Source organism: Mus caroli, chromosome 9 (genome assembly GCF_900094665.2).
Source record: "Mus caroli chromosome 9, CAROLI_EIJ_v1.1, whole genome shotgun sequence".
NCBI classification, from domain to species: domain Eukaryota; kingdom Metazoa; phylum Chordata; class Mammalia; order Rodentia; family Muridae; genus Mus; species Mus caroli.
In genome coordinates, this window is record NC_034578.1 from 48848676 (window position 1) to 48875792 (window position 27117).

The 27117-nt window shown below is 42.3% G+C and overlaps 1 protein-coding gene and 1 pseudogene across 4 annotated transcripts in view; one reads left to right on the top strand and one right to left on the bottom strand.

The window, feature by feature from the left end:
* The window catches only part of LOC110300987, a 45066-nt pseudogene extending 20792 nt beyond the window's left edge, over positions 1-24274 (bottom strand). Inside the window, exon 1 of the transcript XR_003837575.1 lies at positions 24189-24274. The product of XR_003837575.1 is annotated as a glyceraldehyde-3-phosphate dehydrogenase pseudogene (transcript). The remainder of the gene's footprint in view (positions 1-24188) is intronic.
* The window catches only part of Rdx (radixin), a 55656-nt gene continuing 52062 nt past the window's right edge, over positions 23524-27117 (top strand). For 2 of the 3 annotated variants that reach the window (XM_021171200.2, XM_021171201.2), the window contains exon 1: positions 23524-24000. The gene's annotated coding sequence lies outside the window, so the exon portion shown is untranslated. The remainder of the gene's footprint in view (positions 24001-27117) is intronic. The other variant, XM_029481639.1, reaches the window with a different exon arrangement.

The following is a 27117-nucleotide window of genomic DNA, read 5'->3' on the forward strand; positions in this document are numbered from 1 at the left end:
AGACAAGGCTCTAAAACCATGCCGTTACTTTGCTAAATAGACACAGAAAACACCACCATCTAAATTCAGAACACCTTCAGTATACAAACAAGACACACATTTCCTTAACTGGATGAGATGTACTTATAAAGTGTTTATAGTTAACATGGTAATGATAAAAGCCTGAATGAGTTTGCCTTAAAACCCACAGGTTTATTAAAGTAAAGGAAGGAAGACAAAGCTAGAAAGGAGAAAGAGAGAGAAGACAATCTTCACAGAAAGATGTATTTTTAGGTTGACTTTCTCTTCAAACAATGGTAAATTGATTTTGAGGAGAAACAACTGAACATTGTAAGGCCAAGTTCCATCCTGAAACTGTAGGAGACTCGTAAGGATGGGTATGGGTGTAGGAAGTCACAAGAGAAAGAGCCAGAGGTCCTTTCATTCACACGTTGTTTCTCCCCCTGTGGAAGGCTGACTCTATCTCTTGTCTACACACTCACAGGGGCCGTTGTGAGGAGCAACCACTCCACTTCTGTGCTGTCCTCTAACCATTTCTTGCTTGGGATGTTCGTGCTGCAACATGCGCTGTCAGGCCACAAAAGCAATGAAATTTCTCATTTACATTTTCTGTAGTGACTCGTGGTGCCTTCTGACTAAATAGTCACTTTCTTTTAGTCTTGACAAGGGTTTTGCTTTGTTACTCGGAGTGACTTCAAACACACAATCTTCCTGCTTTAGCTTTCAAGAGCACTGAGATTACAGGCTGTGCCACCATGCTCTACAGGCATAGTCTTACTAAATGAAGAATATAGTTGAATTTGTTTTGGAGGCAAGAAGCACTGTCACCTGATCTATCCCATATTAAGGGGCATTCGGTCTTTTATAGTAAATGTTCTTTTGGAAGATTATTTACGTACTGTGTGTATGTGAGGGTGTGTGAGTATGGGCACATACATGTCACACACACAACTTTCTCTTACTTTGCTGAGGCAGGATCTCTCTCTTACCGTTTTTGCTGTTCTGTGTACTTCAGGCAAGCTGACCCAGAAGTTTCTGGGTCATTCTCTTGTTTGTGTTTCCCATCTTTCTGTAGGAGTACAGATGTGAACCATCACGTCCATCTTGTTATGGGTTCCAGGGCTCCAAGTCAAGTCAGTGGGCTTGTATGGAGAACACTTTTACCCTGGGAACCATCCTGCAATCACTGAAAAAGGCATTCCTTATGCAATTCTGATCATGATCATAGGGATTATAAAGCAATTTGCCTGCCAGCTGACATCAAGTAGCAGACAAGTTCTGTGGCATATTATATAAAATGTGGATTCATAGTGAGCTTGGATAATTGAAAAGTCAGTCATTAATAAAACTAAAACTTTGACGTGTTCTTTCCTATGGGGGTCATCTCAAGAACAAATATGAAATATAGCAAAAGTAGTAGATGGTTCTTATATCCTGCAATAGAAACACATTTAGCATTTCAAATAATCTCCCTCTGTTGTGAGAATTGTCACCATGGGAGCACTATAAAATATCTACCCACTTTCTTCTAAGGTCCAAATGATAAACCAAAATTTGATTTCATCAAAGTTCAAGCTATGAAACCAATGAATTTATTAGGGTCCCTTACAGAACATTATATGAGAGACTATGGGTAGGAGTTCAAGGTGTCTCTGCGGCAGTCATCCTCAAAGGTCTGTACCCAGCAAGGGATGATGTGGTTCCCGCTGCTCCACTGTTCTTTTTCAGTCTATATAAGGTGGCCCTTCCCTGATACCCTGAGGCCACATGCAATTAGGGAAGAATTGCATACAGCTTGTTGGGAGGAGTGGCTGCATACTCAAATGAGGGTCCCTTGAGCTTCACTACCAGATCTCTTCTATAAGGGACTGTTAACAGCCAGCAAACACAGCTGTGATGATCGTTTGCAAACAGACACAGCTGAAGTCACAAAAATGGTAGCTGTTGGATTTAAAGGACAACATCTACTCTCACAGGCAGTCCTTTTTGTTCCTTGGCCTTGTGCAACAATCACTGCAGTGAGTACTGGAGTTGCCTTTAATCTTCAAGTTTTAGTTGCCAGCATCCATTACTTTTTAAAATATCTTTATTGACAAGATTTGTAGAATAGTAAAATCCAGGGCTCACAGTGAGTCCACACATGTGCTGAACCATTATCGCCGTCACAGAAGCACTCACTGTATTTTCCTTTCATATCTCATGTGGAGAGAGCAAGGCACAGAATGTCCAAGTAAGCACAAAGAGTTGGCTGGTCAGGGGAATTTCACTCTACAGCTACTTCCCCAGCCTGCATGTTTGATCTCTCATCCAGTCCCTACAGTTACGTAGTGCAAATTGTAACCAGAGTCTCAAAAGCGTCTTCGCTCTGCAGATGTAGCTCAGGTAGAGCCTTTGCTTAGGTTGTTAATGGCTTTCTTAGGTTGCTAATGGATTTGGCTATTACCTAGTAAAGGAATAGTTTTCTAAAGTTAGGTACACTAGGAACTGTTTTAAACACAACTGTATTGTATGTGTGCTTAATTTTTGTTTCTAAAACTGCCACTGCCTTGTTACAATGGTCACATCTATGTAGCCCACCCTCAGCAGTGAGGTGGGAACCTGAATGATGAGTTACTCATAGAACCTGTTATACCATGGCGGAAATAGTGATGAATTGGGAACTTGTCCTTGTTTGGTACTCACCCTAAGGTAGAAAAGTAGACTGTCCAATGCAGGATATATACGTCTAGACAAAAATAGAAGATCTGTCTGATGCTCATCATTCAAGGGAGATAAGGCTCCAGGGGCTAACTGCTCCCAAGTTCCACAGTACAAGCCCAGACGCAGTTCTTAAGAGTAAAATGAAGAAACTGCTTTTGTACATAAATGGTCAACCCAACCCTAAAGAAGCACTCCAAAAATCTATCAGATAAAGCTAGTAGGAAAGCAAACGGGGTGGGGGAGGGAGAGAGAGAGAGAGGGAGAGAGAGAGAGAGAGAGAGAGAGAGAGAGAGAGAGAGAGAGAGAAGAGGATATGTATGTATACAAGTGCATGTATGCATGTATGTACACGTGAAGGTCGGATGTTAACCTCAAGTGTCATTGTTCAGGTGCTGTCTACCTCATTTTTTGAGACAGGTTTCGCACGGCTTTGAGCTAGCCAACTGCATTAGGCTGCCTGGCTGGTGATGCCTAGGAAGCCTCAGTTCCACTTCCCTAATGGGATTACAAGTGTGCATTACCATGCCTGTCTTTTTAAAAACAACACCCATATGGGTTCTAGGTTCTTAAGCGCTGGTAAGCATGCTTAGATTGTAAGAACTTTACCAACTGAGCCATCTCTCCAGACCCCCCAAGCCATCATTCCAGGGAGCAGAGCCACAGACCCACTGGAGTGCCAGTACTGAATATGAATGCCAAGGGGAAGGCTTTCTTGTTAGCAAGGCAGAAAAATAAGCTTGAACCAAAAGAATCAGGGATCCGTGGGAAGGAAAATCAGTTGAGCCCAGTAGGAACTGACAACTTGAGTGCTAATTCCAGAGAAGAAACACAGAGCGAATTCTAGAAAGTAACCAAATATTCTTCCTAAGATTCCACCAGAGATGAATTGTTCCACAGTAACATGGTGCCAGGAATCCGAGGCGCTGAGTCTAGCCTCTACCTCATCAGCCCAGACAGTGTGGAGGCCAAGAGCTGGTGCCCTCACACTATGCCAATCCAACCATCCAACCAGGCCTAAGATAGACATTAGTGAGATTAAAAATTTAAAAAAAATCTGGGGTTTGTAAACTTATCCATCTGTATCTCTCATATTTGCTTTCTTTCCCTCCAGTTTTCTGTTTTAAATTCTAATAAAGTCCCAGCTGAACCAAGAGGAAAGCAGATTTTACACACCTAAATCTGGATAAATAGTGGAAATTCTCCAGAGGCAGATAAGGTGGGGAGGATCCGGAGGATCCAGAGGATCTGAGGCCAAGAGCAGAGTGGGTAGGACAAGGCAGGGCTCCGAACAGCAGGCTAGGCTGACATCTTCCTTCCTAGGGATTTGGGCCTTATCTTTATGCTTTTCCTTGAAGTCCTGCTTGCACTGTGGCCCTGGGCCAGAGGTGAAAGAGGCCCTGTGACTTCCCATTGTCAGAGCAGGGGGAACAAATAAAGGATTGCCTCCGTGGGATTGTGGAATGTTTATTATCCTAAAGAAAAGCATTTGTCTTGTCTCACAGGAAATCCTGTCATCTTATCTTAGAACTGGCCCTGAAATAAGTAGTCACCATTGCTTTCAACAGAGCACAGGACCACTAGAGGACATGCCTCTGGGGACAGGGACAGGAGGTAGCTCAAAACCAACTCTCACAATGTTCATACAATTAAAATGACCTTGAAAGCAACCTCTCTTAGCTCATGTGTATCCCAGTTCCTTCTTCTCCAGCCTCTCCAGGGAACAGGGTGTCTGACAGGCTGCCGGAGCTGAGAAAAGGGGCCCATTTCTGTGAATCCTTGTATGTGAGAGCTAGGAAAGGTCACTGCAGCCAGGGCTGCCTGGAGTTCATCACGTCTCTGTGGCACAAATGCCTGGAAGCCCATACAGGACACAGCTGCTTTCATGTTCTGAAATTTCCCAGAATCGGAGGGATTTTTGAAATGCCCATTCCTAATACTTTTTTCCTTTAAGATTTCAACATTGTCTTTCTTACTTTCTTTGTAGAATCTCTGCGAATCAAGTGTGGCATTCACAAAGTGTGGTTGATACTGTCTGTGTCTGAGGAGATAGTTTGCCATTCTAAGGATTTCAGAGCCGAGCACCAGTTTATGCCTTTATCCCCTGCTTCAAGTGGTTCTTTCTGAGCATCACCCATAACACATCCATGCAAAAGAAACACTCTTAGATTTCCACAAGATAATGTCTGAGCTGATGTCATGTTTATTTCATGAACTCATATTTGGAGGGTTGTAGAAAAACTGTGCTTCAACAGATGTAAAGCTTTATTGATAAAATATTTCCCAGTTGGCAAAGAACAGACAAGAAGATTTTGTAACTAAAATGAAAAAAAAAACAACAAATTGCTATAAAAATAATTTTCTTGTGCTCTAATATAGAAATTATGTAGTGAAAAGTTCAAAGGTCTCTATAAGATATTCATCTCTAGAGGATGAAACTAACACAGAAATTCTATGAGAATTTATTCTCAAAATCAGATCAACTTTTTTGCTTTAAGGTTTTGTAATGCTATGACTATTCCTGTCTGTTGAAGATCATTAACATAGAAAATAGGAAATTCTTATTTCAGAGAATGTTGTTAATCAAAGGCTTAGAAAATGACTACATCAAAGGTCAATGCAGCTGACTGTCTAGTTTTCCTAAGATAAGATGGTTTCACACATTTCCCCCACTTTTACAAATAGTGGAAGTTTACCACGAATCTTAGAAATTTCACCAACTGTGTACTTAACAAACAAATGAGTTCTTGCTTTAGACAAATAGAAGGAAATTTTTAAGCAGCAGACTTGATAAATGGCGGCAGTCCACATGACTGCTGAGGACCAGTCTGACAGGAATTGGCAACCATAACAAACAGTACAATGACCGTCCATTATCTTAGTGTTCACAGAAGGACTTGGCACCTCGCCAGATGTATAATCAGCCTATTTTTGTTTTTATCACACAAACCAATGGGTTTTTCCAAATAATAGTAAATTAGGTGTGGCTCTTTTTTCTTTTTTAACTGAGAGGATTTCCTGAAATCTAAGTTTTGATAATATCTTTGTATATTTTCAACAAACGGTACGTTATGCACCTATATTAAAAAAACACAATGGATCTGTTGTGTGGGCTTTTTCACTTGGAGAATCATATTTTCATTGGCTCCCTTTTGATTTTGCTATTCTACACAAAGGCTGGTGCACTGTTATACAACACAGAAGCCACACAGCTCTTGCAGCAGCTTGGTCTCCAGTTTCTCAAAGAGGAAAGACCAAAGCCAGCAAACACTGCTCCTTAAACATGCTAGAACATACACCTGAGTTTATACATGCACTCTGTGAGCAAGCGGCTGAATTATTAGCGTCCTGAGACAGCAGTTGCTGCTTAACTTGTGCATTTTCTTTCTTTTTTAAAATAGTCTTACTTTGTAGCTAAAGTTGTCCTTGAATTCAAGATCCTCCTGCCTCAGCTTCTGTCGTGTTGGCATTATGTTATCATACTTGGCTAAACATTTCCAGTTTTAACTGCCAGATTATCAGAATATCACATATCTATATATAACTGTTGAATGTGAGAAGTCCTCACATTTAAATCATTAAAGGTCCATTTATTATTGAATATATTAAAAGAAATAAAGATGTTTTTAATGACACTCTCCAGCTTCTGTTCTGATATCTATTTTTAAAGACATTTAAAATTTATTTATTTATTTATTTTCTTAATGTATAAGTGCTCTGCATGACAGAAGAGAACATTAGACAGAAGAAGACATCAGATCCCATCACAAATGGTTGTGAGCTGCCATGTGGTTTCTGGGAATTGAACTCAGGACCTCTGGAAGAGCAGTCAGTGCTCTTAACTGCTAACCTGTCTCTCTAGCTACCCAAACATCTATTCTAACTGTGGAAGTTTATTGTATTGTAGGCTTTGGGTTTGGTTAATTTTTGTGTATAATGTTCTTTTGTTCACAATATTTTTAATAATAAAATTTAAAATAAATAAAAATTTTTGTCAAGTATAGTGCTGCACGCCTTTAACCCCAGCACTTGGGAGGCAGAGGCAGGCAGAGCTCTGTGAGTTCCAGGGCAGCTGGGTCTATATAGAGAGATGCTGTCTCAAGAATAAGATAAAACAAATTAAATGTTTATATTTATAAAACAATATTGTTTATAATTTAAGGTATAAAATTCTTCAGGATAAATTTGTCCAAGCATTTTGCCTCTTGTATGCTAAAAACTGTAAAATATGGCTGAAAAAATTAGAGAATTACTTGAATTTATGAAGATATACAATTTGTTCACAAGTTAAAAGTCAGTATTGTTAAAGTATCGATTGACACACATAGTTAACTAAATCCCAATCAAGAGCTTAGTACTCTTCCCCTGAACCCATGTAGTATTCAAAAATTTGTCCTAAGAGTCATGTGACAACGCCAACTATCTAGAATAGCCAAAACACTTGATAATAAAGACCACTAATAGACACAGTTACTTGATTTTAAGATTGTTTTGCATCAAGAGTATAAAGTGGTGTGGAAGAGGCATAAAATACGTATTTAAATCAATGGAATCAAAGAATGAATCTAGAAATAGATTTGAGCAACTTTCCACAATGTAATTTATTAAGAGAAAGAAATGTCTTTTCAACAAATGGTGTGTTGGGGGAAGGGGATTGTAAAGCCATACAGACTACTACAGAGTTGGACCTGTCTGGACAAAAAAGAGAAGGAAAAGGTCAGGTCAGTCTAGAAGTATAACCCAGTGGCCAAGTGCATGGCAGGCATGTCTATGATCCTGGGCATAAACACGGGAGATACCATTTTCTACTCCGCTTAATGTAACAAGGAATCCTCTAAAACAGTTTCTCTAAAAGAAAAGTTAGTTTTAAGAAAAATAACCAAAACATCACCATTTTTAAAAAAGAATTGTTTTTTTTGTACATATTAGTGTTTTGCTGAATGAATACATTTACCTCATATTTATACCAATTCAGGCATGGAAGTTAGAGGGTTGTAAGCTACCCATCTGTGCTGGAAACTGAACTCAAGTCCTTTGCAAGAGCAGCAAATGCTCTTAACTGCTAAGCTATCTCTCCAGCCCCCAAAGTATCACTCCTTCACATGCAGCGCCACATTCATTTTTATTGCATCACACTGTACATCATTCCTCTGTTACTCTTACAAGTATGTAAATTATTTTTTCTATTCTCTACCATAAATGCTTCCTGATGTTGAAACACAAGTACACTCTTTGTAAAAATATATTAAGACACACCTGGTAGAATAATCAGTGCATTTTTTTTCTTTTTAGCTTAATATCTTATTACCAGAAATGATAACCTGGTAAGAAGTGATCACTTCTCAGCTACAATTGTCAAATGTGACCTCATGTTCTAGGAATGGTTAAAACTGTGAAGAACTACTCTGTCTTTAATCTAGATAGATTTCTTGTTTTTGTGTCCTATCAGGGGCAAAACTGAGACACAGGCCCCATATATCTTCATGCTTGTGAAGAATTCAGAGTCCTCCTGGTCTTTAATAATTCTGACCACATGCCAAGTGATGGATGTGTCCCCACTGGTCTAGCCCCAAAGAATGATTCAGTCTCTGGAAGTCTGAGAGGCTAGAGGGCCCTGGGCTCTCATGACAATTCAGGGAGGGTCAAGGTCCATAAGCACAGCGTGGGACCAGATTTCAGCAGGGTATTCAGAAAGAAAACAGAGAAGAGGCAGATAAAAAGTCACAGTGCTTGAGGCCAAAGAGCAAGTAAATATATAATGGATGAAGTCAACAGGAATTGCTCAGGGAGAAATGATCTCAGTTGTGAATTAGAACAAACAACGTAAATGCACACTGGATACTGCAGTAGGTTTAAAAAACGCATTGAAATTACAGTGGTATTGAACAATAAATGCAAGTGTCTTACTTTGCTTTAGTGTCTTTGATGGTATTTGGTGCTGTAAGGTGTTTATTAATACTTTGATGATTATGGTTATCTTAAAATTAAAACAAAAAAGTAGAGAATAAGAGAACTCCAGCAAAGGAGAAAGCCTTGGGCTTTGGGTGCTGCTCTCAAGATGGATAGCTTTTGATGGGTTTCTTCTATGTGAAGAATGAAGAAATGAATGTGAAGGTGAGCATCTAAGGTTCCCTTGAAATTTAAATAAATCACAGTTGTCCAATTTCCTCTCCTTTGTACTTCCATTCTTTTTAGGCATTGGTAGGTTGGAAGAATTATACCTCAGAGGAAGTAAACATCAAAGGTTTCAGTCTGAGACTGTGAGATCAAGAAATTGGGTTGTCTGGAACTAATTTTTCTCAAAACGATGGATCAGAGAAAAGTAGAAACCTCAGAAAAACTGACCTAGACAAGTCAACATTCCGAGATGATGAGAATGCATGAGTAGTCTACCAAGCCTATTAGCTACTTATAAGTTTGAAATGTGTTGTTCAGTCCTCCATATGCCCTTTCATTTTGTAGGCTCAGAAACACCTAAATGGTCTCTTTTTTGTCATAGGAGCAAGGGAAGCAGGGAGAAAATAATGACATTGTTTTTCCCTAAGTGTGTGTGTTGACCAAGTCAAGGTAAAGTGCTTACTAGAAGTAAAGCAGAGGCAGACATGTACCTCCTAGGAGGAAAGATGGATAAGAGGGCCAGTTTATAAATGAGAAAGAAGCAAGGTCTTCAGGAGTTCACTAACAGAGAACGGCTCTGCCTACAGCACTGCTCATTTCTAGAAGGGAGTAGATGATATATTTCAGAGAGGCTATCCATCAGCTCCTGATGTGTTCCTCTCCCCCAAATATCTTTATATTCCCCCACACACATTTTGAAGCTTTTTAATTTTTAATCCCATCTCAGCAAGCATGCAAGCTCTATGGGTCAGTTACTACATATGTTAGCCTCATTTCTGTGACAAATACCTGCTGGTCCCTTGCCCACTGGCATGGCAGGGAAATGAAGGAAAGACAAACACACAGACTAATGGAAAGGCTGGGATCATGTAGCTTAGGCTCTTGGACAGAGAAATCTCACTACCTAGGAAGCTCAACATGTTTACTGCATAGAGTTGACCAGAGAAGCGGTGGCTACTGCATACAGATGAATGAGGCAGTGGGCTTCTTACCTTCAGATAAACAAGGGGCAGAGTTTATGGTATACAGCTGGATCAAAATGACAGGTTTAGCAGTCTCTGTAGGCAAGTAGTCTTTAGACAGTAAATATCCAGGGATTGGGAGTGAGCTATGGCGCACATTTTCTGCACGCAGTATCAATGCCCACATGTGGACCATAGGGGAAGGCTTTTCTGTGCCTGGGGCTATGGGGTCCTTGACACTGCTATGCCTATGTCAATTGCACACATCCACTCAGGGTTTCCTCCTTTCCCTACAAACATCTAAGAGAATGATGGGAAAGGAGGAGAGGCATTTTGGCTTATGGTTTCTGAGGCTTCAGCCCATGAGCAGTCAGCTATGTCACTCTGGGCCTTAGGAAAAGTAGACACCGACACCGTGGTAGCAGGAGTGAGGAGAGGAAAAGGCTGTTTGTCTCAGGTAAGTACCCAGGAAGCAAAGAGGAAGAAGAGGGTGTTAAGGACAAGCAATATCTTCTCTCTGGGGCACCCCCTCAGTACTTTCTCCAAGTAGGCTCCACAGACTGCCTTCTACCTCCCAACAATGTCATTATATTATAATTCTGTCAGATCAATCTAATGATGAAATCCCCTGGGATTCAATTGCTTTCTCCAAAGTCAATCAACTGGCAACCAAGTCCCAGTCAATTGGAAATCTATGAGTATGGGAAGGGCATTTGATACTATAATTATGATAGCTTACGACCTAGCTCAGAGCAGGTGGGTACTAAATTCTACTGTGGCTCTTGTTACTAACTCATTGTGCACACATCTAAGTGTTGGGCCACATGTAGGATGCAGGGGCTCACTGACTTTGGAATAGTATGGTAGAGAGGGCAGGGTATCCCCAGTAGACAGTGCCTCTGAGGTGCCAGTTTGTATCTTCCATCATCATGTGTTTCAGGGTGTCAGTCTCTTGTTTTGCCTTCATTGCTGCCACTGCCATGGATTAACTGTCTGTACTCCGACTTCCTGGAGATGCCACATGATGTTGATCCTCCTCTCATGCATGCCACACACTGTCTGACTCCTCTTCCCTGTGGATCCTGGGGAGATGCCATGGGAGGTTTTCATTGTCCATGTCTGTTCCACTGGAATGTCAAGGACTGAATGGCTGATCGAGTAACCCTTAATTGACAGCAGATGGGAGAAGTGCTAGATTTTCTCCCTGTTCTTCACATGAGCAAACTGTTCTGATATATGACCATTTACACTCCTGAGAACTGGTTTTAAAATCAAACAACCAATTGTGCTTGGCTCAAGTGATATCCAGCTCAGTAAAGAACTGAGTGTCTGCTCTCTTTCCTTCCCTGTTTCAACATTCCCTACCTCACGTAGTCCTGTTTCCCTGGCTTTTAACTTCCTGGTAAACAAATACCAATATGTAAACTTTTGCCTCAGACTCTTCAGGTTAATATTTATCATAGCTACTTCTCTACCATCTATTAAAAAATAGTATTTTTCAGTTGGAAGGATGCCTCAGTTGGTGAAAACATCATGCTTGCCAGGCAAGCATGAGTACCTGAGTTCTATTCCTAGGATGTAAAAATCCACGGGTGGTGGTGCATGCTTGGAATTGCAGGGATCTCTGGGGGCTTGCTGGCCAGCCAGCAAAATCTAACTGGTGAATTTCAGGACAGAGAGGTGGTGGTGATGGTGGACCTGTGTCAAACAAACAAACAAACAAAACAACAACAAAAAGCAAGCAGGTGGGCAGGCAGGAAAGGGAAGGGAAGGGAAGGGAAGGTTAGGTTGATGGCTCTTGAGGAATGATACCCATGAGGTACTCTGGTCATCCCATGTACAGGCAAAAATGTGTAATCCCATCATCCCTCACCTCATACAGTCACAAATAGTACTGTCAATTTTTAGCCAAGTGTATGCCCATCCAGAATGAAGACCATGTCATCCCCAGGCATAAACTGATAGTAATGCCGCTAAGCTCAGGAATGGAACTCAAGAGCTTGAAGCAGGAAGACTGTAAGTTTAAGGCCAGCCTAGGCCTTACCTACTTCAAAGCTCAAGACCCTACCTCAAAAAATAAAAACACACAAACAAAAGCCAATCAAACAAACAAAATAAATCACAAATAAACAAATAAAAAGAAAAACCTCTACAAAGCTACAAAGCTAACCTGGTTTGCAGTCACATTTGGTCCTAGAACTAAGATAAAACCAATAAATAATATATTTATATATAATGATATATAAAACCACATATGTATAGATAAAAGAAAATAATCTGGGAAATGTCTTGAAAAGAATGAGTCTCGGGTCTCAGTCTCTCAGTCTCTGTCTGTCTCTCAGTCTTTCTCTCTCTCTCTCTCTCTGTCTCTCCCCCTCACCCCCATCTCATGGCTTTAAATGATAGCTCAGGCTAGAGCAGCCACCTTTGGTCATGTAGTGGAAGGCCCATGTTGAGAGTGGAAGAGCACAAAAGTGGTGAAAGCTGATACAGGAAGCTCCAGCTCCAAGCTGCTTACCTGGTGTCCATTGCCATTCTACTGCTGTGAAGAGACAGCATGACCAGGCAACTCTTATAAAAGAAAGCATTTAGTTGTGGGTTTGTTTACAGTTTCAGAGGTTTAGTTCATTATCATCATGGCCGGGAGCATGGGAGCATGCAGGCTGGAGAACTAATTGAGAGCTACATTTTGATCAGCAAGCAGAGAGGAGATCAGGCCTGGCTTGAGCTTTTGAAACCTCAAAGTACACCCTACCGTCACATTTCCTCTAACAAGGCCACACCTCCTAATCCTTCTCAAATAGCACCACTTCCTAATGACTAAATATTCAAGTATATGAACTTATGGAGGCCATTGTCATTCAAACCACCACACCTAAATACCATTCTGAGAAAGGGAGAGTCAGTATCTATTCAAAAAAGAAATAGGCTTTCTGTACAAATGAGTGTCTTATAAGAAAAAAGAATAGCACAAAGTAGAATTTATTATATGGTACCTATGGATTTGGAATTCGGGTCTAAGGTCAAGCTTTTTATCTTTATGGTATGCTAACTCTTAAAGACTAGCACAGTGAAAACAAACACAACCCTTCCTAGTCAGTAGCTTGGCCTAACCCTAATGTTTTCAACCCAAATGAACATATGCTGCTAGTTGCAGTAGTCTTTACTGTGGGTCCTTGCATTTACACACTCACAGCTAAACATTAACAATGCAAATAGTGCTTAATGTTATAAAGGAAAGGTACACTGAGTTTTATACAAGGGCACTTAGCACGGTTTTGAGTTATGACTCAGATTTAGAGGACAAATAGCTGCCAGCAAGGTGAATGGGGTGGAGAGAGGTGGAAGATCCTTGCAGTCTGGGTGTGGTGTGGAAGTACATGTAATCTAATAATTACAGAAGGCCAGGGTGACTTGAGCTTGGACAGCAAATGCAAATCAATGATGAGTGATGGGAAGTCTACAAATGGGTCTGGAGGGAGCAGTGACAAGGGAGATATGAAATCGGCATAATTGTTTCTCAACAAATTAACTATGAATGCAGTAATGAGAATTAATCAATGTTCCGTAAGTGGACATGGAAAAACAGGACATTATTAATGGAGTCTGGAAGGACCCAGGTGGGAGTCATGCAGATAGCAAGACAGATGCAAAAGTTCACTCATTAGGACCAGTAATAGGTTGTGATGTGTCTATGAGGAGAGGGGTGTGTGAAGGATGGATCTTACCTCTTGCACCGAGATAGAGAGGGAGAGGAAGGATAGGTTTGAGTAAATCCCTCTCCAGTGGTCTTAGTTTCTATTTCTGCAAAATGGGTATCACTTTTCAGTGAATAGTTTCTGGGTTATTTTATATAATTCAGTCATTTTTTAAAACCAAGGAGTGGCCTGCTGTGAGTGAGAATTTCTTACAGGTAAACACATTGGTTATCATTTGCAATATAAAACATACCCTAAACTATAATCACTTAAAATGAAGCTCGGGTTTTATTGTTGTGAAGGGACACCATAGCAAACGTCAAATGCATTTTTCAGATCTATCTCCAAGTCTTCCAGCTTTGTTTACTGCAACACACTTCTTTCTCTTGGGTGTTTCCACTTTCTTTTAGTAGCTCTCCTCAGCAGGTTTCCTACAGCTCAGGCATATCTAACATTTTGGGGTCTCCAAGGCAATCCAAGCTTCACCTTCCCAACTTCACAGCAATGGTCTCTTTGGGCCTCCCCGCAGGGACACCCCGGCCACATGCCTTGCTTCAGCAGCTTCCTTAGTCACAGAGGGAGACTCCATAGCCTTCCTTTTCACTCTAAAGCCAGAACCACGTGGCCAAGGCTGCCAAGTTCTGCTACTTGCTGGGGCTGGAACATGGCCTCCTTGTTCAATTACATCTTCACCAGCATTCTGTTTTCAAAGGTTTCCTTCACTGCCTAAGGTTGGCTGACCTGGAACTTGCTCTGTACACTAGGCTGGCCTTGAACTCAGAGATCTGCTTGTCTCTGTTTCCTGAGTGCTTGGATTGAAGTCATATAACACCACACTTGGGCCTATACTGTTCTTTAATTCTTTTTCACACGCTGGAAGCCCAGCTGGGTGGAGTTTGCCCTGAGATCACTACTCCCTCTATTCCATTTACCATCACACTTTTTAAAAAAATCTGTTTATCTTCTTGAACACAGGACTCAGCTCTATTCCATTACCTGGTGCTCATTTTCTCCTCAAATTGTACATTTTGAATTTTTCCTTGCTCAGATTGCTTCATTGTATTATGAATCTGCACAGGAGTGAACACTATAACTACTCAACAGAGGTGATACTACGCTGTTTTGAGATTTTTCTCTGCCAATGCAACTAATCCAAAACTCTTCAATTTAGCCTCTTCCTGGGTTTTTGAAACCCCACTGAGCTGCCTCAAACAAATTTTGTGGATAAGGGCAAAGAGTAGCCACGTTCTTAGCCAAAATATCATAAGAACGGTCTTTAGGCCGCATACAAATATTCTTTTCCTCTGAAATGTCTTGAACCAGGCCTCCAATCATCCTCAGCACCACTGTCTTCCATGTTCCTACTAGTATGGCTTATTAATCCATGCCTAAAACACTCTACTACTTTCCTCCTAACTAAAGTCCCAAGGTCCACATTTTTCCAAACAAAAACTTGATCAGGCCTATCACGGCAATACCCTACTTCTGGTACCAACTTCTGTCTTAGGGTTTTATTGCTGTGAAGAGACACTATGATCAACTCTTATAAAGAAAAATGTTTAATTGGTTCTGTCTTACAGTTTCAGAGGTTTAGTCCATTATCATCACGGTGAGAAGTGTGGCAGCATACACACAGACATGATGCGGGAGAAGGAGCTGAGAGTTCTACATCTTAATCTGCAGGCAGCAGGAGACTGCCACACTAAGCCTAATTTGAACATATATGATACTGCAAAGCAGGCCCATAGAATGACACACTTTCTCCAAAAGACCACACCTCCTAATAATGTCACTCCTTATGGGCTGAGCATTCAAACACATGAGTCTATGGGGGCCATTCCTATAACTATCAGAGAACCACTAATTATTCACAATTTCTATAGGTCAGGAACTCAGGAGCAAGACAGCTGAGTAGTTCTGGTTCGGGTTTTTCTTGGGGTGACATTCAGACTGTGAGCTGAGGCTGTAAGCAATTTCTGACCAACTTGTTCACATGATTGCTTGTGCAAGACCTTGGGTCTTCAATGGGGTCACCTTATTTGGATTGGAACCTCAAAAACTGTGAGTCAACAGAAATCCTTTCTTTGTAAGTTAATGGTCTCAGATATTTTATTATAGTGATAGAAAGCTGACTGAAATTATTGGGTAATTAATAATTAATATATTTCTTATAGTTTTGGAGGCTGGGGATTCCTACCAAGGTGATAGCAGATTTGGTGCATGGAAAAAACTAGGTCTCTCTATTTCAAAAATAGCTATAGCTCAGTGCCCTCATATGGCAGAAAGATAGAAGGGGAAAGAAAGATAAACTAATAGTGCAAGAAAGATTCTCAAGGATATTAACCCCATTCACGAGAACAGCACACTTACAGCTCAATCATCTCCTAAAGCTCCATCTCTTAATACTGCCATGTTGCCAATCAAATTTTAACACATAAATGGGGGTGCAGAGTGGTGTTAGATCACAGTACACACTTTCAATCCAGTTTAGTCTACTTGTTACCAAATAGAGGCCACTTAGGAAGCTCCATCTGTTAAAGAAAGAAGTACCAAATAATATGTGGAGAGATTTTGTTTATATTTTTAAAGATTTATTTTTTATGTCCATGTATGTCCTCATGTGTATATGGATATGTCTACCGGTGCACAAAGAGGTCAGAAGAGAGTGCTGGAGCTATAGGTGGTTGTTACATGCCCAGTGTGGACACTGAACCCAAACCCAGGTCCTCTGCATGAGCAGCAAGTGCTCTTACCACTGAGCCATCTCTCCAGCCCCATATTTTAAAACACTACATTACAGCTCTGACCTTCTGTACTTGGTATTTCACAAAGTCCTAAGCACCCTTCCTCAGTAGTAAATAGTGCTGCTGTACAGAACCAAACAAATAAAAGGGAAGCCAAATGCGACCCAAGAGAGTAGCTGTCAAGAATCCTCAGTGCCAACAATCGAGGGATATTTATTTGCTTAGTTTTCTCTCTTTCTCCCTCCCTCCCTCCCATACGAGAAGGAGAGTATAATAATGCACTAAGTTTACAGAGTTAAGACAAGTCTCCATTTTGGTCTACAGCTATGAGATTTTTATGGATGGTGACTCTGTACATATATGTTCTGCATATATTTTAAAAGAATGTAATTTTTTTGGTAAATTCCATTGTTAGTATGAGAATCAACCATTTTATGTCAGAGTGAGAGTTAAAGAATTTTACATCTTGAAGAAAGCTTTCTGATATTCTAGTTTGGCTCTCTTGCCAGATTGGAGAAAGCTAAGTACATACATGGGTGCATGCACAGCCACCTGTGGATTTCTCACCTGCTTTGAGGCAGAGAGCACTGTTGATGAGATAATCGTTTGCTAATACTGTTGGAGACAAGATTCAGTGCTCTTTGAGACCTTTTTGAGTCCTAAAAACTGTGATATCTTTAAACAAAGTGTGGGAAAGGCCCCTGTGCTTTTTTCATTAATATTTCTTGCAAGCAGGTGACAGACTTGTCTGTAAGATGTTTCAGGGACACTTTGTAATTGGTTGGTAGGGAATAGGAATAGGCTTGTTCATCCCCTCTGTTAACCTTTTTCCACTCCATTTATTGCTGACTTTTGAAATTTTATTGCCATATATCACAAACTATTGCCTTTACGACATAAATAAAGAGGATTAAGTTATAACTTTTACCTTGTCTTTGTTTGACTAATAAGCTCATATCTGTGAACACATGAATTATGTACTTATGTAATTTGATCCTAAGATAGGGAGAGAATGAAGGTAGTAATTGACCTATGGTTTTCTGACTCTTACTTAGGCACAATAACCTTCATACTTCTATTGACTGCACTGAAATTTTATAGCTCATATCAGCAATTAACTCTGTGTGGTTTACTCAGCACACAGCATCAGTGATAAGATAGTTTTCTTTACTTTGTCTGAGTTTACTGAGGACTAGTATATTGGTGAACACATTGAATATGTGTGCTTAAACAAGATAATGTGAGTAGTGAGAGCTCTTGTTCATAGTGCAGATTTTCTTAGATGTTTTCTATATTCAGGCTTTAAAACTAGTAATATTTCTGCATTGTTACAGTTTTTAAAAGAATAGTGAATATTTTTTAATGGAAAACCAATTTAGTATATGAACATGCTCTAATTTGATATCTAGTATTTTTATTAAAATTCTTGGCTTAGACAAAGCTGTAATTTCCCAAAAAGTGGAAAAAACACTTGTTTTAGCATGTGCATTTATTTAGCAAGCATTTATTTTTCTTGTTGTTATTTTGTCTTTTAAAATAGGATCTCATGGAGTCCCAGCTGCCCAGAACTCCTGATGTTCCTGCCTTAGCTTCTCAAGTGCTGAGCCTGCACCTGGCTGTCTCGCTGCTTTGTTCTCTTTTGCTACTTCCAGCTACTGAAACACATTTATTCCTAGATTCTTAAATGATATTTAAATAATATTCCCAAGCTGCCTAAATGATTTGATCTCTCAGTTCTTATCCATCTGAAACTGTTCATTTCTTCCTTTAGTTTTGCTTAAGTGTCTGCAGAAGAGTGATTTAAGCCCCCTCAGTGGGCTTGGGGAGTGGGAGCTCTAGATCATTCTGCAGATTCAGATTTCAGCAGCTATGGGCACAAAAATCATCTGCGTGCCTATAGACTAGTGAGCACAGTTAAGCATTGTGAATAGAGTCAGCACAGTCCATTCTTGATGAAGTTCTTGCCGTCCCTTTTCAATCTCTCAGATCTCTATAGAAGGAGGGATCACCCGTGACCACCCATGATCATGGGGATGGTGCTACACCCGCATACAGTGTCACAGTCCAGCAACCACATCACATTTACAGAGTGACCTGAGTTCCCTTGTACTGAACAGAGAGTGATGGTCATAGAGCACAGAAAGGATCACGTGCTACAGAGCAATGGTGGGCAGGTTGATACAGTGCTGGGAGAGGCTGGTGGTCATTTCTGGGATCAGTCACCATCAGAAAACAGAGTTCCTTGAGGCTCCCTAGATCTGCTTGGCAAGTCTCAGTAGGAAAGTGGCCAACAATAGTAGGAGTATCAAAGGCAAATTTTAGGACATCAAAGATTCCTGTAGGACATGATGGTGACCCTAGCAGGGTTTCCATGGAAACAAACTTTGCTCAGGTCCTCTTCAGAGTTACAATGCGGACAGTGTCACCTGTCCTGTTGTAGGCAGACATAATATTCCATCTGAAAATGAAAGGTTCGTACTGTTCGTACTGTTCTTCTTATACCCACAAGAAGCAACCTAAGGCAGGAAGGGTTGATTTGGGCTCCTAACTTGAGGGTGTAGTCCATGATGACATGGAAAGCATAATGAGAGGAGCATGGGAACACACCCTCACATCTGGGTACATCAGTAATTCTCAACTTGTCAGTTGACCCTTTGTGTGGGTCAAACGACCCATTCACAGTGATTATGTATTTCATATTTATAATTCATAAAAGGAAGAAGCAATGAAAATAATCTTATGGTTGGGGGTCACCACTACATGACGAAGTATATTAAAAGGTCATAGCATTAGGAAGGTTGGGAACCGCTGGGGTGGATGAGGAAGCAGAGAGAGGGTGAATGCTGGCAATCAGCCTATTTTCTCCCGTTCCTTTTTGATCCTAGCACATGGGATATTGTCACCCACATTTGGAAAGGTCTTATCCTTTTCGTCAATCCTTTCTGAAAAGGCCCCCGTGATACACCCAGAGGTATACTCACCGATACCCTCCGTGTTTAATGCAATCAAATTGAAAATGGGTAGTAAATAAAACAGCACTTTATTGGGTCCCTCTCTGTTGCTGACTGGACATTAAAGACCCTGGATAGTATGAGAGTTTTCCTTAGATTACGATAGAAATAAAGAACAATGCCAAATGGGCCCTGCTGCATTCTACCCAGGCCCAGGGTTGTACCATCTATAGTGGACTGGCCTTCCACATGAATTAATCATTAGTCAGGAAAATGTCCCAAAGACTTTCCCACAGGCCAAAATAACAGAGATATTTTCTCAGTTGAGTTTCCCTCTTCCTTGGTGGCTCTAATTTGTGTCAAGTTGACTAAGACTAACCAGTAGGGGCCTCTTCCCTCAGTAGTGGTAAAAGCATTTCTTCATTGTTTGTATTTACCCACTGGAAACTCACCAGAAACTCGAAAGTCACTACTGCATCTCTTCTTTCTCTTCAGTCTGTCCCCAACTCTTTTTTTTTTTTTAAAGATTTATTTATTTATATGTAAGCACACTGTAGCTGTCTTCAGACACTCCAGAAGAGGGAGTCAGATCTTGTTACAGATGGTTGTGAGCCACCATGTGGTTGCTGGGATTTGAACTCCGAACCTTTGGAAGAGCAGTTGGGTGCTCTTACCCACTGAGCCATCTCACCAGCCCCTGTCCCCAACTCTTTAACAAATTCTAATACCTCCCCTAAATTCTTATCACCTCCCAAATTCAGGTGCTTCTGCCCACCCATGTGGGCCTTTGTAGCCAAACTGTCTAAGGTGTCCCTTGTAAATAAATGTATTGTCCATTGTCACAGAATCACACAATCTACATCATTGCCAGATGTCTTACTAAAATATAAAGTGGATCATGTTATTCTTCTTTTCTCTCTAAATTTTAATTTTATTGAAAACAGATTTTTTTCATATAATATATTCTCATTACAGTTTCCCCTCCCCAACTCCTCCCATAGAAATCCACACCCTTTCTGTCTCTCATTAGAAAACAAACAACCATCTAAAGAATAATACTAAAATAAAACAAACTGGAATAAGACAAAACAAACAAAAGAAAATGAGCCAAAGATATACAAGAAATATATATAGGTAGAGAAGCATACACATTCTTACACACAGGAATCCCAAATCCTGAAAGCCATAGTACATACAAAAAGACACTATACAGTTAAAAAAAAAAAAAAGATGGGGGTTTGTGTTCATTTCTGCTCTGTCCTGGGACCCATCTGGGCATACCTGTCCAGGCGTGTGCAGCCCTGAGCATACTGCCTCTGGGAGTCCTGTGTCTAGAAGGCCTCTCTGGCTCTTTCAATCTTTCTACTTTCTCCTCTAAAGGGTTCCCTGAGCCCTGAGGGGAAGGCTCTGATGGAGACATACATGCATTTAGGTCTCTCTCTGTACATTGTCTTGTTGTGATGTCTGTATTTGTTCCCATCTACTACAGGAGGAAACCCCTCTGGTAATGGCTGAGCAAGACACGGATCTATGGGTATAGCAGAAAATAAGAGTAATTTTGTAGCTACATTCCTTTAGCAGAACAGTAGTATTTGCTGTCCCCTAGGTCCTTTCTGGTGTTAGCTCTTGATCATACAAGCAGTGTCAGGAATGGGGTCCATCTCTTGGAGTGGGCCTGAAATCCAATCAGATAGAGGTGGTCACTCCCACGTGGCATTCCTCTTTTCAATGCCTACGTCTTAGAAAGGAAAAATCCTGTACTGCCCAACTTACCTTTCTAACCCTCACTCTCCACCCCACCCACCCCAGGACATCAATCACATGCTGCTGCCTTTCCTGGCTTCTCTGAGGAAATGTCTACATACCAGTTTCCTCTGACCTCCTCTGGGAAGTTCTCTCAGAGTGAATTGCTCTCTTCTGTGTCTCCCTGGACACTGTGTATAAACTTTTATTACAGCCATATTACACAGCACTGTTGGCTTTCCTCACCACCTAAACAGACACAGGATCCCAGCCTCACTTAAACTAGCAAGAGGCCTGGAGCTTTGTCTCTAAAACAAAATAAGCAAAATAAAACAACAACAAAAACCCTTCATCTATAAATTATTTTCTTCATTTAATAAATACATTTTCTTCATTTCAGGAAGTACTTTTGTGTGTGTTACTGAGACTAATGTTTTAAAATTCCAGATTAAAATTAAAATTGGAATTCCAGAAGTGACAATGAGCAAACATACTGTGGCAAGTCTAGTAAGAGTGTAGCGTAGACATTTTGGCAATATATCATTTTACATTTTTCTTTAGAGACAGGGTATCAGTATATAGCTCTGGATATCCTGGAACTCACTCTGTAGACCAGGCTGGCCTTGAACTCTGCTTCTACCTCCCATGTTTGCATTAAAGATGTGTGTCACTAAACCTGACTATGATTTTAAAACATCTGATATGCTATTTAAAAATCTATCTTGACAACTATTGAATATTATCAGGTGTCTTCCAAGAGCGAGACTGTTTTAGGAAGTGCGTATGGTCCTTTCCCCCCTGAGGCTGAACTGTTTGGGATTAGGTTTTGGGTAGTGGAAGAGCATTTAGTTGCTCAGCAAGGAAATTCAGTTCTCAGCACCAGGAGGCACATATACCAACACCACAGCATTGAAGACTTTGGATATTTTGATTGAATATTCAATACTTCATTTAAAAGTGCTAATATCTGATGTGAAGGTCAAAATAAAGCAATGGTATGTGTGTTTCCTCTTTGATTTTTGTATCTAATAGGTATTACTGTGATGGAGTTTTAGTCTATTCCAGAGTATTTTCTTCAGATGTGTTCTGAGCTGTGGACCCTCTGAACGACTGACTCTCCCCACCAAACTGCTTTTTAAAGTATTTGTTTCCGTTTCCATTCCCATCCACAATGTTTGAGAGTGCCCTTTTTATCTTAGCAGCTTGAATACTATCTTTTACTTAAATATTTACTAATATGATAGCAACTGAAATGCTACAACTTGGGTTGCATCTGCTACTGCAGGACACAGGATAAGATCAGAGTACTTAGATTCAGGCTTTTGAGTCAAACATGCCTTTGGGGTTGGCCATGGCTCTGCCATTTCCTAGCCAGGTTACACAGACAACCAACTTTTTTGAAGCTCCCCTTTATTCATTAGCTTTTTTTAAATGCCAATAATAGCTTTTACCTTGAGCCCAGGGTTGTTGTAATCATTAAACAAGGCAGTCATGTGAAAGCACTTCACTGTTCTGAACATAAGACCACGAATGAATGCTTCGTTTTCAGTTGCAAAGTGTACCACCGACTTCCGACTTTTAGTTTGATTAGTGTACGACTTGGGACTGCATGACATTTTTACTGTCCCTATCTTTGTTGCACCCTTGGGGAGAGGGTCAGCAAGTATTCTGTTGGTGGTCTCAGAGAACCACCTAAACCTGTTTTGGCTACAAAGCACACACCTGGTTCCCATCCTTGAGGAATTTGCAATCTAAAGACTTCTGAGATTAACCTGGAGTCTCTGGGGGCTTTTTAATTGTTTAGTGAGGTCTCTGAGGGTGAAGGTGGCAGCTCACTGAGGAGGAAGCTCAGAGAAAGGATCTGCAGAGTCCCCGGAAGAGCTACTGTCTCAGCAAAGGCAAGTCTAAGGCTACCCTAAAGATGGCTTACTTGTCCTGTAAGAATTACGTACACTCGCGTCATATTTGTATTGACAGTTCGTTTACGAAAGAGGTATTGAGTAAAGCACTGTAAACGGAATGCGCTAGGCGGGTAAGGTTTGAACCGTTGCTGTGTGTACAAGTGGCACCAAGTGTTAGTCTAAATCTCAGCAGAAAGTACTGAGGGCAGGCAGCCCCGAGGTAACCCCACGCAGCCTCTGTCTGTCTCTCTAGCGAGTGGATACAGTGAGACTATGGTCAATATGGTAACTTTTTCCAAGTCTAGAATAATTTAAGTTTGGCTGCTCTTTGGGCCCTACTTCCAACTTTTTTTTTCTTTCTCAGCCTACTCCTTCTAACCGCTAAGGAAGGAGTATCCCTGCTAACAACAAGAACAAAAAACCCGAACGCATTATAGGGTCAATCCCACTGGCGTTTTGAGGGAAGTTAAAAACACTGCAAAATTTAAAACCAACCAGCCTTTCTAGTTGGTTAAAAACCTGCACATATTAATGTTCTTTTTGTTGTAAACACTGGGCCCACTTCCCTCTCCTAGCCCGGGATCCTGCAGCCTAGCACCGAACTGCACCCTGGAGCGGCTGCTGGGGGGGTCCCCCCTCCTCCCGGGAACAGCTCCACCTCGGGGGCGCTGGAAACGCCCTCCGTGAGTTCCCTGGCACCAGCGGGAGTTTCAAGTTTCCACTCGCGGGGCGGGGGCAGGCGGCGGGCGCGCGGCGAGCTTCGGGCCGCGCGGCTCCGCTTCGTTCACTGCGGGCTTCGGACTCGGGCTGGCCCGCGGCGTCCTCGTCCCGCGGGAAAAGCTTCGCGAAGGCCCCGCAGCGCGTATCCCCCCGGCTGAGGCCCACTCGATTCCGCCCGGGGCGGCCGGTAGACACGCTCGCGGGGTTGGCGCTCGAGCCCCGGCCTCGCCCCGCCACTGGCGGCCCGCGGGAGGAGGGGGCGCAGGGCGGCCCCGCCTTCCCCCCCGAGGAGGCGCCGGGCGGCCATATTGCCGAGCTGTCTGCGGCGGCTGCGGCGCGTCTTCTCTCAGGCGGCTCAGGGCTCGCACCGCCGACTCTCCGCTCGCTCGCCGCCAGCCACGACGCCCCCGCCGAGCCGCGCCTCAGCCAGCCGGCGGCGGGCAGGGAAGGAGCCACTCATTTTCGGGGTAAGCCCTGCTCGCTCCCCCGTCCCAGGCCCCGGGGGGCCGTTCTCCCCGCCGAGGCGCTGAGGTGGCGGCCAGAAGTTGCCGGGCTGTGGCGCCGCGGCCCGGGGCCTGGCGCGCCTCACAGACGAGCTCGCGCCTGGCCGCCCGAGAGGCGCCGTGGTCGTTAACGGCTGAGCCACGCCACTTACCCGGAGTCTCCCGCCGCGCCGCGCCNTCCGCCGTCGGCCTGGCCGCCCCGTGCGTCGGGCGGTGCGGGTTCCCGCCGCCGTGGACTGGGCCCCGGGCTCGGCCCGGTGCGCCCCCGGGGGCCGCGTGGAGCGTAGGTCGCACGCTCCCTCGCAACCCGGGACGGGGACCGCGAGGCTAGAACTTCTCCCCCGGCCTCCTGTTTGAAAGTCCGGGTGTTGGATTACTAGAGAGCGTGCGGACGCGCGAGCCGCGGAAAGGCCGTCGCGTTGCCGGGTCCCGCCGCGCAAGCCCGCGAGGCCAGGCCCGGGCTCCCGGCCGCCCTTACCTGGGGCTGCAGTCACCGCCCGCGCCCTCCCGGCCCCCCGGCTTGCCCGCACCGCACCGCGGAGTCGCCTGGCGCAGTGTGAGCAGACCCCACCAGGAAACTGAGCTTTTCTGCCTTTCGGGGCTCCCAAACTCCCATCGCCCAGCCAAGTTTGAAAGGGAGTAGTGCGTTATTTCAGTTGGTTAGTCCGTTCCTACACAGATGTTTCTGTAAACGTTGCCAGGATTCTGGGTGGTTTTGTTTTTTTTCCCTCCCTCCCTAGAAGAGTGGTTATTCATTGGAAATGTGTTTTAAGAGGTCAAGTTTATAATTTTTTTTTTAAATACAGTTGAGATTTTGTAAAAAGAGGTGTGAGGGAGATGCCGGGTTGGCTGTGTGGAGGCACCAAGATTTGCATGATGTAAATGTAAAAGCCGAAGATAACAAGGGTTTATGTGATAAAAGAATACTTGGACACTGCAATCTATTGTTGACCGAGCATCTTTTTTTTTTTTAATTGAATACTTATAAGACTGTGACGAAGCACAGAATAAACAATTGCCTTGTTCATTTTGCTGCATAAATAATGGCTTGATCTGCTTGCCAAAACTGCCCCATCAGATCTGAAAAGAGAGCCTAATGTTTAGGATTGCGGGTTTATTTTTAATCTTTAGAATTCTGTCACTTGCACCAGTGTGTACTTTATCTTTCATAATAATAATTTCTTCAAATATGACAAAATGCAGACTCCTTTTCAAATTGTCAGTATGCTGTGAAAAGAACCACACTGGCTTTCATTGCATAGATCCCTTTGAAAACTGTATTTTGGAACATCACTCGGGTAGTCATTAGGAAGTCTTTAGCTTGTCTGCGTGAGGAGGAGTTGGCCTCTGTCGGCCCTACAAACTCATTTGCTCATCTGTAGCTTCACACGGGAGAGAATGGAGGGGCTCAAGAGATGTTTGTAGAGTAGATTTAATAGATTTTGCTGTGTGGAAAAAACACATGAATCTTAATTTTGTGGGAATTCTGATTACCTGGGTGGAAATTACACAGCTTCATTGCAGCATTTCTGTGTAATGGGTAGGGACAACAGGTTTGCTGTCTCCTTCTCTTAGTAGCTCTTAGTAGTTGGGGGTGAGGAGGATGGGAGATAGGTGCACCAACTGAGTTTTGTTCCTTGCTTCACCATTCCCAAGAGCAGAATGTATTTTTATTAACTGGTTTTTAATCTCTGGTGACTGCTTGGACTAAAAACAGGGTGGCAAATCTTAACTTTTTTCCCTAAGGACCAGGGCTTTTAAAATATTGCCCCATTGAGGTAGAGAAGGCTGAGCTGTGTTGTTAGAGCATATCTGTAGGGCATAGGCAACAGTTTCCTGTTACTGGTGCAGCCTGGGAGATTAAGTCACTCTTCTTGGATAGCTTGGGTCTCTTACTGCTGCAATCTGGGAAATAGGAAATCACTCTTGGATGACTTGGGCTCCCTGCAGATCAAAAGGTGGCTGGTACTACTCTACCCTGTTAATATCCCGAATTGGGAGGGCTTAAGTTGCTGCTCTATAAGGTTATTTTAAGTTTCTAGACCATAGGTGTCACTAGAGGGTGTTCTGGGAAATCCCTGACTTCAGACTCCAATAGGAAGCTCATCCAGTCTGACCTCAGAGTTATTCTTTTCTATCTCTCTGTGTTTTACAGCTATCCTCTCTGTCACATTCATTACGTTTCTATATGTATCTTAGCATTTTTTACGGATGTATATTTTAAATAATTAAAAATTATAAAAAGTCATGTACTACATTGGTAAAGTTATAACACCCAGAAATATGTAAAGCCATAGAGTAAAAGGCTTGTCTTCATGCCCCAGAACTCTGCAGTCCTGTCCATGGCCCATTTTTCATAGTAATTGCCTTGTGTATAGAAAGTGGCAGGTAGTGCTCCTGCAAGGATGAGCATACCCTATTCTTATCTATGGGTCTGAAGTCTGTTAGTATAAGGTTGTGCTGTAGTAAACCCTGGCATGGGATTACTTACATTAAACAGCAAGTGTATTATATATTTCAAATTCTCATCATTTCAATGTGTACTGGCTAGTTTTGTGTGTCAATTTGACACAGGTTGGGCTTATCACAGAGAAAGGAGCTTCAGGTGATGAAATGCCTCCATGAGACCCAGTTGTAAGGCATTTTCTCAATTAGTGATCAAGTGGGGAGGGCCCCTTGCTTCCCCTGGCAAGCTGAGCAAGCCAGGGGAATCAAGCCACTAAGTAACATCCCTCCATGGCCTCTGCATCAGCTCTTGCTTCCTGACCTGCTTGAGTTCCCAGTCCTGACTTCCTCTGGTGATGAACAGAAACATGGAAGTGTAAGCCGAATAAACCCTTTCCTCCCCAACTTGCTTCTTGGTCATGATGTTTGTACAGGAATAGAAACCCTGACTAAGACACCATGAAATTAATGGAATTTGCTATACTAATTTTCAGAAGTATTATGTAAGTACATTGGTTTATGATTAGTGGTTAGGTTTACTTTTTTCCTTTCTAAAGTATAGTGTAAATCCTCAGTAAAAATTTGTAAACACATCTCACACACATAAGCATAGAATGTCTTTTGAAACAGGTTTAT